Consider the following 12,418-nt stretch of genomic DNA (forward strand, 5'->3'; position numbering starts at 1 on the left):
AAGCACCTTATTCACTACCACCACCCCCCACTGTTACCTATCTGCCAGCTCACCAGATCTAATGATGGGCCACCTGTTGAACCCACCAAACATTAAAAAATGCAATTTATTCTGACTTTCTGTTTACTTATATAAAACAAAAACTGTACGTTCTCTTTTTGCTTATCTTGCATCTTGCCTCATCCAGTTCTCCTGTCCTGCATTAATTTGTTCTTGTTATTTCCAATTACTTGATGTTTCCTTTTCAGTATCTTACTATTCTGGTACCTTTCTCACTTTCGTGCTTTTACTGTTTCATCTCAGCATCTTGAGAGGCCCTCTCATTTCATGCTCAACTTTTTATGATTCTGAAAATCTTTGCAAGAATGAAAGCCTCACCCACCTAGAGGAGCAACAGAGCAGTTTTTCTGATGTCTGCCATGAATAGGTAGAGATATCATTGTGTCTTTTTTCCAGGGAGGCAGCCAGGGTAACTCCAATATGCTGCAAATCAACAGGCAATCATGCAGAACATACACAGAGCTCTGATAGCCTGAGAGGAGAGAGATTCAGCTCCTAGATGGTACTCCAAGCCCTAACTTGCCTTAATTACAAATCTTAGTAAGCTTCCCTAAATTAGATTTGCCTTACTGTGGGCACACTATTTTCTGGCAAGTCAGTATTTTTCCTGCATGACACTCTCTGCAAGAGCAAAGACCTGATGTATCTCTTTACTTAAGTGTCTCTCTGCTGCCCCATTCCCTCCACCTCTCAAATCCCCTTCTTATTTGCTCTTTCCATTCATCTCTCCATCATACTTTCTCAGTTTTTTTTTTTTATACCACTCCACTCTTCTGTAGCAGAGCAAATTTTCCTCTGCAGAGAGGTAGAATACAGCAGGCCTGTCAGCCCTGGAGGACTGTTGGAGATGAGAAGACATGTCAGAAGACTGGTTGGTCTTTTCCACACAGACCCCACTCAGTTATGTGGTTGAAGTCCCTAGAGAAAGAGCAAACACAGTCCAAGGTCCAGGCCACAGGTCTGCAGAGATGGGAGTCGGGGGGGGTGGGCCTGACGGCAGTCAGACAGCCCTAAATAAAGAGATCTGTCCACAGGGTGGATTGTTTGGCGAGAGAATGATATTCTGTGTGTGTTCCATTCTACAATGGCAAGAAACACAAGCAGCTGCATGCACAGAGGGAGAGAGAGAGAGCGTGCAAAAGAGAGAGAGAGAAGTGACAAATAGACAGTGCACTATATGTGACCATTGTTTGAGTTGCCAAATTGCTCTGTTGTTGGCCAGCGATTATCTGTGCTACAGAACACCATGATGAGTTTTCAGTTTGAAGAACATCAGAAGGGAAAAAAAGAGAGCAAATAACGGCCTTCCTTGTTGGCTTACCTGTGATGACTTAGCCAAGCCAGGAGACTTAAAGCACAGCCTGACACATAAGGCCTGGGGGCCTGTATCACTTTAAAACAAGAAAAGGAGAAACAGAGTAAAACTGCCAATGTCTGCTGCACAGCCCACAATGTATTGTACTGTATTACAGTGCCCCACAATGGCCTCTGGTCGGAGGTGAGCGTTGGCAGTTTTAGCTGGCCGTAGGGACAGTGGACAGGAGGCCTGGTCAACTGGACGACAGCGAGGGTCACAGGGTCCCCTGGGGAGGAGATATCCCAAAGGGGGTGGGCAGATGGGGTCTGGAATGAGAGTTCTCTCAGACAGGTGGATGGCTGTCACCCTCATTTCGCTACCGCCAGCAAGCAGGTGGCCTCTCCCTCCTCCTCTTCCCCTCAAGGGTCACCTTCACATGGCACTGCTTCCCCCTGGGTCCCTTCCCATCATATATACACTGTATGCACACACACTTGTGCACACACACAGGCACACACACACACCAATGGTTCTCATACTGTGCGATTCTCAGTCAACCCCAGCACCTGGGGACTGGGCGCGTAAACAGTCGATCTCAAGGTTGAACCCAGGTGTTTCATTTCCATTAAGGCCCTCATCACATTCACAGCCTCCTCCCTCTGACTTTGGTCATAACACAGACGGAATAGTCATTAAATTTCAGATTACCTTCTCTTTGCCTTTGTAGATGTTGAGATGCACCAGGTCTATTTTAGATGTCTGTCTATGAAATAATTATCTCCCAACTCTCTGCCCCCGACATCTTCAAAAGAGGATGTTCCATTGATGATTTTTGCCCTACATCATAGCTTTGCTCTTGCCGCGACTCTAAAACCCAATATAGCGTAATTAAACTAACAAAGTGACATCAATAAAGACAGAAGTGCTCTGTAATTACAGTCTGTGCTAGGACATCATAAGCAGGCAGTGTCATCACCCTAACGAAGGAAATAAATCGATGGCAGACAGACAAAGCCCCGCTTTACGATCCCCTTCTCCTCTGACACACAAAGCCAACCATAAACACGAGTAAGGCGAGAGTTTAATGGCAATCTTAAAGTTGCAGAGGCCACTGGCTTGTCTTTACTGCTCCTGCCCAGCAATACAATGGGTGCCTTGACACTTTCACCACTCCCTTCCTCTCCTTCATTAGTTGTGCTTCTCTCTGTTTCTCCCTTCCGTCTGCCTTTTCTCTTCTCCTTTCCTCCTATATGGTGTCTGGTCTCCTCAGTCTCTAGAGACACATGAGTGGCAGGCCTCCCCCTTAATAACTGTGTATTCCAATTCTGACACGGTTGCACAAAAACATACACACATAGATAGACACACTCAACACACACACAAAATAATATGTTTCAGGATTCAAGATTGGCATTCCCATGTTGCCTTTTCCTACAGCGCGCCATGTGGACAGCAAGGCTAAATGTCAAGGAAAGATATTTAATTCCACAGGCACACACACATACATATAGGCACACTCTAAATCCCAACACAGACAAGACACCCTACACTGATAGTGTGTGGAGTGTGAGGCTAAATGTCAAGGGATGATGTAAATTCACATGATTGCTTCCAGAAGTAGTTCATCACGATGCCAACACTGGCCAGAGCGGTGTCTCATTGTCCTCCAAGAATCTTTCCAAGCTGGACAGTGGGGCTCCAGCGGGATCAACGGACCATGTTTGTGTGTATGCATGTGCGTGTGTGTGTGGGCGGGGATGGGGTCCTCTAAATATAAAAAACCCACTGTCTCTCTCAACCCAGTGTTTTATCAGGGCTGACCCACTTTCCTAAAAAACAAATAGTGTAAATTCATAGTGGGAAAGAAAATCAGTATTGTACATGGATATTTCCCTACACTGTCTCTGCTGTACATCATGGACCAGACTCAGAGATTTGGATCAGAAATAAGAATGGTTTTTAGTTTTGTGTAACATTCTTTACACATTGACATGGTCTCAGGGCAGCAGCCCCCTTTCCCCCTACACACCATTTGATCAAAGAAAATCCTGTGGAATATGATATTTGAAAGAAATATGAGCAGCTAATGAGTTGTGAAGATGTGTAATTTCTGCTACTAACTGTATGTACCACACTGATGAATGAAACATAGATTTCATTTTGTCTCCCTTTGCCTTGTATGTGGCACAGAGCCAGAAGCGAACTCTTTGCCATGCTGTGGCTGCTGCCTTGACTCTTCCCCCCAATTCTCACAGCCTACTTGCTGAGCTGACTGATGAGCAGACTCACTGGTGTGTCAAATATGGGGGAAATACTCAATCAAATAGGTCGGTGTGGCAGGCTTGCATGCCGCTGTAGTTTGGAAATGCTGCTGCAGGAAGTGTGTAAAAGTCATGCTCTGTGCCAGACTGAGGATAAACATTTTATGGCTTTGGAATAGGACGGTTACACCTCTTCCGTATCCAGAAGGCATGGCTAGATGCTCATTGCATCTGTGTTTAGTCCACCCTAACTGTGTGGGATTTATTATGCCATGCCTACTATCATGTCAGCCATGCTTATGTGTATCTGTCTTTATATTTATGCGTGCGTGTGCTGTGTGTGTGTATGCGTATGCTTTTAAGAAACAAAAGGAGGAGGAAGGAAAGGAAAGAGAGAATGTTTGTGTGTGGATCATTTATGGAGGAGAGAGTGTTGATGTGATTTAGTGTGTGGGAGCTCAATGGGCCACTGAACTTGGAAAATGAAAAGGCAGAGGTGGCCATGATTAGAGGTGTGCCTTGCTGACTACTTTATGAGTGTATTCAGATGTGTGTGTACATGCACAGGTGGATGGCTGTGGGAGTCTGTAGCTGGACGAGGGTAGATAAACATAGTGTGGCACACACAGTCTATCATCTTCATTGTCTGGGTAAAGCCTATCAGTGTTAGTGTGTATAACCAGGAGAAGCAGAGTTGACTTATCCTCTGCATCGCTCAGTCATGCTCTGTGTGTTTCTGTGTGTGAGGTCCTGGCCCCAACTGATGCATCAGAGACAGTGCGGAGTGATCTCAGACATGTGCCAGGGGCCAGGTCAAGGGTCATCATATACAAACATACCCTGAGAAATTGAGAGTGAGAAAGCGTTGGGGCCTGTGGGACCACTTGACTAACACTCTCACCCATAACATCATATACTACCCACACCCTCTCAGTTTTTCCTCTCAGTCAATCTCCCCATACCTTTCTTTTTTTCTGCATTGTGCTATTGGATTATTCACACTCAACAAATAACATCAAAAAAGCATAGATAATAGGATTTTAGAGCGTAGTTTGTGTGATGATGAGCCCAAAAAACATATTTTTAAAAAATGCAAGCAATCAACAGGATAACAAAAACAAAATATCAGGGTTCATAAGGACACGAGAATCAGACTGATGTGTTTTATGTATGTTTTTAAGTCATTTAAGTTTTGTATTTATATTCTCTTGCCTATTTAGGCCAGACCCTCTACTTGGATATCTGTACTGGCTGTGACAAATAATGTCACGTTCAGAAACCCAACAGCTTTTCTTAATGTTCAGCAGTGTTCATCCACATTAGTCAAGCAGTTCCATGAGGATTGTTTGTGTATTAGACCTGTGAATGGGCCTGGATGAGCTTCTCTTCATCCATCGCCAGTTCTGTTTAATGGTCAGTGTCTATATTAACAGTCTACATTAACTGTGCAGTGTCCACACTTTCTACAGAAACAGCATGATCTACTTTTAATTGTCAACAACTAAACAGGGCTAGCCATCATGTTTTTCCTTTGTCTTTTTTTTTGGCTTTACTTTGCTCAACCAGGGTACAGTAGATTCACTGAGCCTGAATGCCCTTCTCCACACGGACACAGTTGCACACATTCACAGCTGAAAGCTTCCCAATACCACAGTTTGATCTTTTGGCCAGCTAAACGGCTTTAATCTGTTTTGTAGAAAGTGGGATCATACTGATTGTCCCACACACATTGCTGTGTTGCAGCAGTGCAAATGCTTGTCAAAGCTCAGTTTGATCATCAATAAATTAACTGATTCTTCTGCTGGACATTATTTTTAATTGCCAGCAGCTAAACAGAAGTAAACAGCATGTAGCATCATTTGATGTAGCTGTGAAAAAGAAATGGCATCATACTGGCACATTCCCATAGAGGTAGGATACACCGCTGCTCTGCCTTTTATGCTATGTTTCTAAGATTTAAGATACTTTTTTCAAGTAGCTTCTATTTATCTGTATGTGGACGATGCTTATTAATCAGTAAAAGTCTCTGGTCAAATGCTCAAAGGCATCTATAAATAGAAATCAAACAACTTCAAGAGTGGCTGTGACTTCACTTCAGCTTTCTGTTTGACTGCTGAATTTGCTGAGAAATATGACTGTATTTCCTCATCCTCACCTGTCATTCTCCCATTTATCTCATATCAAGACCATACACGACACAGTAGGCTCCCCTCTGTTGATGCTCTGTATACTCAACATTCTGGCACAGGTTGTGTTTACGTAGGCGAATCACAGTGTGTCAGTGGTTGTGTAAAATCCCCACATCACACGCAGGGATCAGAGAAGAAAAAGAGCGCTATGCTGTGAACTTCATCCTGGAATCCAATCGAAGCATTACTGCGGAGGTGGCTTGGACTCCAATATGTTTAGTGCTACCTCAAGACCATATCAGCTCTGCAGTGCAAGCAATGCCAGAAATTCGATTTGATCTGCATGGCCACCATCACTTGACCATGGCTGATGTCCATCCTTCTCCCCCTCGCTTTCTATCTGTGCCTGAGCTGCCGCTGAGCCCTGGGCTCCAATTAATCCCATGATGCCTGGCTGTGGTTGGTATGGTGACCAGACAGGGCACAGAGAGAGCTGTGATTCCCAGGTGAAAGGTGGGATAGACTTTCTGATTCGCTCCAGCACACAGATAGAGTTACAGCTCAATTTCAAACTCTTGCCCTTACTGGTCTATCCTCATGACTAAAATAGGACCAAGGAATAAGAGAAGGGAGAGAAGAAACAGCTTCTTCTTCTTTTTCTCTCTGTCCGCCTCTCTCCCTTTTCTCTCTCCTCTTTTTTATCACTCCCTCCCCACTTCCCTCCATCACTGTGCTGATGTTTTTGTGACAGAAGGGACTCTGACATGTGCTTTATAGCTTGGTCAGCTTGTAAAGCAGCAGTCCTAACTCTGTATCACTTTAAAAAGTAGAGTTTTTTGACCTCACTGGCTCTTTATCCGTTTCTCTTTTCACTTGTTCCTACCTCTTGTGCTTTGTTCTTTTACCTTTTTTGTAGACAAGGCAGGATTTGTGAATTAATCATAAGTGGTTCAATAGCTGGCCTTAGCTGTGCTCCGTCACTGGGGGATCAATAGGGGAAGGTCGGTGGCACTGTGGTGGCACTGACTGCTCTAGAGGAGAGACAAGGAGGGCCATGTCCAGGTGATCCATAAGCTCTGTCTGGCATGAGGCATGATGGGGAGGAGAGCCTGTCCTTGTCCCATCCTGTCTCTGTCCAGGTCTCTGGAGAGACAGACAACTGCCCTCACCTCATGTGGACTTCAAGGTCCTCTTGTCATCCCCATATCATCTAGGGTGGTGTCCCATTTTTAAGAATGTAAGTGTAAAATCATTACTTTGTGTTTTATACTGATAAATAGTAATATTTCATATGAACATTTGCCAGTACAGACAGGCTTAAGGTTTTTATGGTTTGTGGTCCAGCTTTATAATCTAGATCTTGATCCTCTGCTTTTTACTTTTCTTCCTCTGATCTATCCTTGCTTTTTATTTCCATGCTCGCTTTTATACTTTTATCTTACATACTGTCAATAAAATGAAAATTCACTGTACTTGTTGAATGGAGCATTAATAGGAAAGCAATACAGAGAAATAGAAATCTTTGATCCTCTGCTTGGAAATGGGCTCTTCAAAGTACATGACCACATCGTTAACTTGGTGGCTGAATTCTTCTGCTTCTCGTTTTAATAAAAGAAAGGTTGTTGTCGTTACTAATAATGAATACCCGACCTTTTCTTGCTGCAGTCTCGTTCGACTTAGATTTAATTGCATTAGTAGTTCTTTCCATAGGAGAACATAAGCTGCTAAAACAGCAGCTCTACCCCATGACATAAAGTAAGGCTGTATGCAATTTCCCGCTGCTTATGCATTATTGAAAGTACAAAAGCATCCTCTTTACAAATTGTCATAATAAGGCAGTGCTACAAAACTTAAGTCTACACATACACACAGCATGCATTTGTCAGCAGGAGCCGGGCTATAGAGAAACGTCATTCTGATGGCACCTTTATTTACAATGTACTGAGACACACCACGGATGATTTGTGAAGATTAGCGGAGAGGATGTGAGGCATGAATCATCATCTCTGTAGTCGCTACTTCCAAGTAAGCATATGCATACTGACTAAATGTTGAAAATAGCATTCACCACAAATATGATGTGGAAGCCTTTTGAGCATGCAGTTGAACGTCATCAACATTTCAACCCAGTTAAACATATTATATGCGCTTATACACACACACACACACACACAGCAACAGTACAGCTGTACAGCAACAGTGTGCATTTCAAGTGAATAAGAAATGTCCTCACAGCCGAAACCTTACAAGCAGTGAAATTCAAATTCCATGTCACCTAAGCTGTACATCAAAGCTGCACATTAGCCCTTACTGCTATGTGTGTGTGTGTGTTGACACAGAGAATGGAGCGGTGTAACCAGTGTACGACATGGCTATTTGTAAATAACGTCCCAACCTCATCCACTGGCAGGAGCTGAGAGCTTTAAGTCTGAGTAGTGATGGCAGCCTCCCTGAAATGTGCATGAAACCGGCTTAGTGCTATCAGCGCAGCATCACCGCCAGTCACCAGCCTCTCTCTCATTCTGCCGGGCTGCTGTGGACCAGATAAGAGCAACACCACCCTCCTCCCCTACTGCTTCCATCCGCCTCATGTTGTCTCCCAACAATCCACCCACCCTCCCACACCAATTCACCCTTATCCTCTTTACAAGGTCTTCTAGGGACAGAGACATTGATGTGTAGCTACAACCGTAATTTATATTCTTTGTAAATTGTCTGTGATTTTTTCATTGAGATAAGTGCGGGGGGAACATCTGTTTTGTGCTGGAGGGCAGTGGGCCGGGGCCTGAGTTCTGTGGCAGTCACCAGCAGCATAGATAGAGAGAAAGAGGGGAGGCGCACGATCTGTCTCCCTATTTTGAATTACAACTGCAGGGGCCCAGCTACCCTCTCATCATTACTGTTGTATTTAGTTGAACACACTGGGTAAACAAACATTGTGCTCCATCTGTACAGCCTTGGAGATTCGTGATATCATGTTTGAAAAACTTAACTTTATGATTCAGTAGCTATGACTGATTTCTGCCTTCGTTATCTTTAATACTTGTTAAAAATGACCATGAGCATTTACCAGACAGTCCAGAGTAGAGGGAAAAAAGATTAACAAGTTACAGAGAAAATGGATGCGATTTGATTTAAAAGCAGTTGCATAACTTGCTCCGCTTGACTGACCCACCACAATGCCCCTTACTCTCTTAATTACCATACATAATTAAGCATTCATGGTTGAGGGCTGAGGCCACTCAGGACTAGAGTAGTGAGAACTGTGGGCATGACAGTGACCAGGCGCTGAGGCCTCATTGGCAGTCAAAGAGGTACGCGACCTGCGGCGTCTCGACATATGAACACTGGCGGGGGAGTTGGAGGGGTTCAGAGCAGCGCAGACAATGAATCTCAATCCTGAGGCCGTGGCAGATTTACATTTAAAGTAGTTTTAGAGAACGCCCCACTTCCTGATGCATTCTTTGGCAAGGCTGAAGGGAGCAGCTTATCTGCGAGTCATCAATTGCACGTGATGCGTCCAGATAGGAGCTCCCAAAGCAGCGCCAGCACCTTTCTGCTCACACATCAAGCTCAAAGATGATGTGCCATCTAAGAGCTGGAGTGCCGTTCCTTGAAGTATAATCACATTACAAGTGGAAACACCTCTGCTCAGCGTTGACAGCGGCAAATGTGTGTCTGTGTGTGTGTGCGTGTGTTATGTCACATGTGTTTTAACACATGTGACCCATGTTTTACCTGTGATTGACAGAACCAGTATTGACCACTCCATCAGGGTGTTATTGATGTTGTGCCTCTCTTCTGCCACTCTTCTTTCTATTAATGTTATCCCTAGATGGAGCAGCAGAGTTACCAGAAACTCAGCGCTCAGGGACATATTTGTGCCTCATATTTACAAGTGATAGGGCTGGTGTGTGTAACACCAAATGTAGGTATGTGTACGTATGTGTGTAGATGAGTTGTAGGTGTGAGTGTGGTTGTTGACACAGTGGGGTAAAGGCTATGATGGCTGAAGGCTCTGATGGGTAATTGAGAACAGCAGGTGTCGCCTCCCTCCTGAGCCACTTCAGGCCTCAACCAGCTCACCTCCGATCTTCAAAGCCTCTCCTCTCCTCTCCTCTCCTCTCCTCTCCTCTCCTCTCCTCTCCTTTCCTCTCCTCTCCTCTCCTCTCCTCTCCTCTCCTCTCCTCTCCTCTCCTCTCCTCTCCTCTACCTAACTCTACTCTTCTCTCCTCCTGGCTGTACTGCCAGTTGAGCTTGCTGGGGAGAAAAACAGCATGTATAGTATTAATCAAACCCAGGGCATCATGGGGAATAGGGCAGCGTGAGGAAGTGGGGAGGGAGGCTAGAGCCCAGCTATTACTGCTACATTGGTTCACCACGACTGAAATATTTCATTCTGTGTAACCCTTTTGACAAGAGCACATCCAACGGCACAGAATTCGTACCATTCATACCACACCAAGCTGGAATACCAATAATTAAATGGTACATGCTTGTCAGTGATTTTTTTGTTTCCATTCGCTGTTCTATCAATATCTAATAGTTGCCAAATGTGTATATGCACTTACACAGTAAGCCTGTTTATGGTCTGCATACATATAAGGTTTATTCAAGTCAGATTTCAAAATTCAATCACTGTGCTTTCACATTTTAGGATTTCAGGATGATTCACCAAAGCTTTGGATTCTCCCCACCGATCCCTGTTGGAACAGAAGAGTCTCTCACACTCACGCAGATTTTCTCTCTCTCTGTCTGCCTGTTATAGCTCCGTCCTTCCTTTCTCTGTTGGTGCCTATTGGCCTTTAGACAGTGAAGCTGAGCTTGTGAGTAGTGTTTTGCCTGTCTGTGGGCCAGGGCTCCCCTGCTTCAGCTTTGTTACCCATGCTGAACACGTCGCCAACCTCATAAATCCCCCACCCGCCCCTGACTTTTTCAAATGAACAAATCTGATTGAGTGAATGCCATTACCTGGGTAAATGAATGATTCCTAAAGGACTGGACAAGGCCTAACACCACCCTGAGGGTAAAGCTTATTATCGCTGCAAACTCCAAAGAGGAGAGAGGCAGCTGTGGAGCTTGTGTGCACTTTGTCAGAGGCCTGTATTTCCATATTAATCTGCCACATTTAGGCATCTGAGACAGAGGGCCGCCTGTCACGCTTCTTTGATAACAGAGCAGTTAGCTTTTTCCCCTCATGTATAAATATGTATAATTCTGATAAGATTAATTGAAGCGCCTAAGTATACAGTGGTAGGAGATGAGTGGGACGGAGGGAGAGAAAGAGACAGCAGGAGGGAGAGAAGACACATTATGTTGCCAAAGCATGCATTTTAGAGTGGCCTCTGCCTCAGACCTACTCCAGAGTGGGTGCCTAGGCGCTCTCCTCCAGGTCCAAAAGTGCCTTGAATTGAAAATAGCATCTACCTAACAGTCCCTCAAAAATAGCTGAGCGAATAAGTTTTTGCGCAGAGCCGATAAATACGGCGTGGAGCCTCTGACACCGAAGCCTCACCCCAATTTCCAGTGCTCTGGAGGAGATCAGATAGCCCTGTGTCATTTGATTTTCTGCCTTATCTCATCCGCGCCCATCTTTTTGTCTCAAGCAGAGCTACATTTTAAGAAGCACACACTCCTTGTATCTTTTGAAGGACAAAACCCAGAATGATATTGAAACAAATAATAGGATCATACTGTTGAGAGGGCCAATCTGGTGTTTGATTGATACGAAGTGCTGATGTAGGCATGTCAAATGAGTGTCCTTCAAGTGACATTTGGGATGCAAATCTGTGGAACGTTGAGATTGCAGCAATCTGCAAACTTCTTAGTTCATGAGTACCATTTATGATGACGCCTCCACGATGGGTGACATTACAGGTGCTGTAAACTAGAACACAATTTATACTTCTTGTATATCCCACACAACCATTGAGCAGTTCCACTTTTCAAACTGACCAATAAAAATGTCTGTTTAATAGTTGTTTTCTGCAAAGTACGCTGACTACTAAATAAGAGAGGGCAGTGAGTGAGGAGCAGACAGCAGGAGAGAGGGAGGTGTGGGAGAGTGGAGGTGAGGGATCCTGAGACAGATGAAACAAAAAGGATAGAGAAAGCAGAAGACGAGTTGGAGTGAGGGAGGAGACAAAGACATTCCCTGGTGCACAGCTTGAGTTGACTGACGGCAAGAAGAGAGGGCTGTAGAGAGAGGAAGGGAGGAGGAAAGGGAAGAAGGGAGATCAGCAAAGAGTGAGCACGTCAGTGTGTGAGTGGCGTCTCTCATTAGAAGGTGCTGTCAGGGGCCACAGAGGGGGGACTGCAGGGACCCCACCTCCCCATTCTCCTCCCTCTCCGCTGGCCCCTGAGATCCGGCCGGGAAAATGATTGATGAGTGATACCAAGATAAACACGCACCCTGGCCCCCAAAGGCAGCCCTGCAAAATGATGCATGCAGTGTTATAAATAAACCTTGTGAATTCCTTTCTTTTCTTTTTTTTTTAACAAAAAACAACAAAACAATGCAAAACAACCACTGGGTTTTCTTATTTTGAATATTTTTATAGAAGACACAAATCAACCGAGCTTTTGTTCTTGTCTTTGATGAGAATGTTACTAGTTATTTGCGTTTCTGGTTTTATGTGTGTGTGTGTGTGTGTGTGTGTGTGTGTGTGTGT

The 12,418-nt window shown here is 44.6% G+C and overlaps 1 protein-coding gene across 1 annotated transcript in view; it reads left to right on the top strand.

Moving 5' to 3' along the window:
• Positions 1 to 12,418, top strand: part of camta1a (calmodulin binding transcription activator 1a) — a 266,071-nt gene that overhangs the window by 140,584 nt on the left and 113,069 nt on the right. The window lies entirely within an intron of this gene.

The sequence above is a fragment of the Pempheris klunzingeri genome, chromosome 11, assembly GCF_042242105.1.
Source record: "Pempheris klunzingeri isolate RE-2024b chromosome 11, fPemKlu1.hap1, whole genome shotgun sequence".
Classification (NCBI taxonomy): Eukaryota; Metazoa; Chordata; class Actinopteri; order Acropomatiformes; family Pempheridae; genus Pempheris; species Pempheris klunzingeri.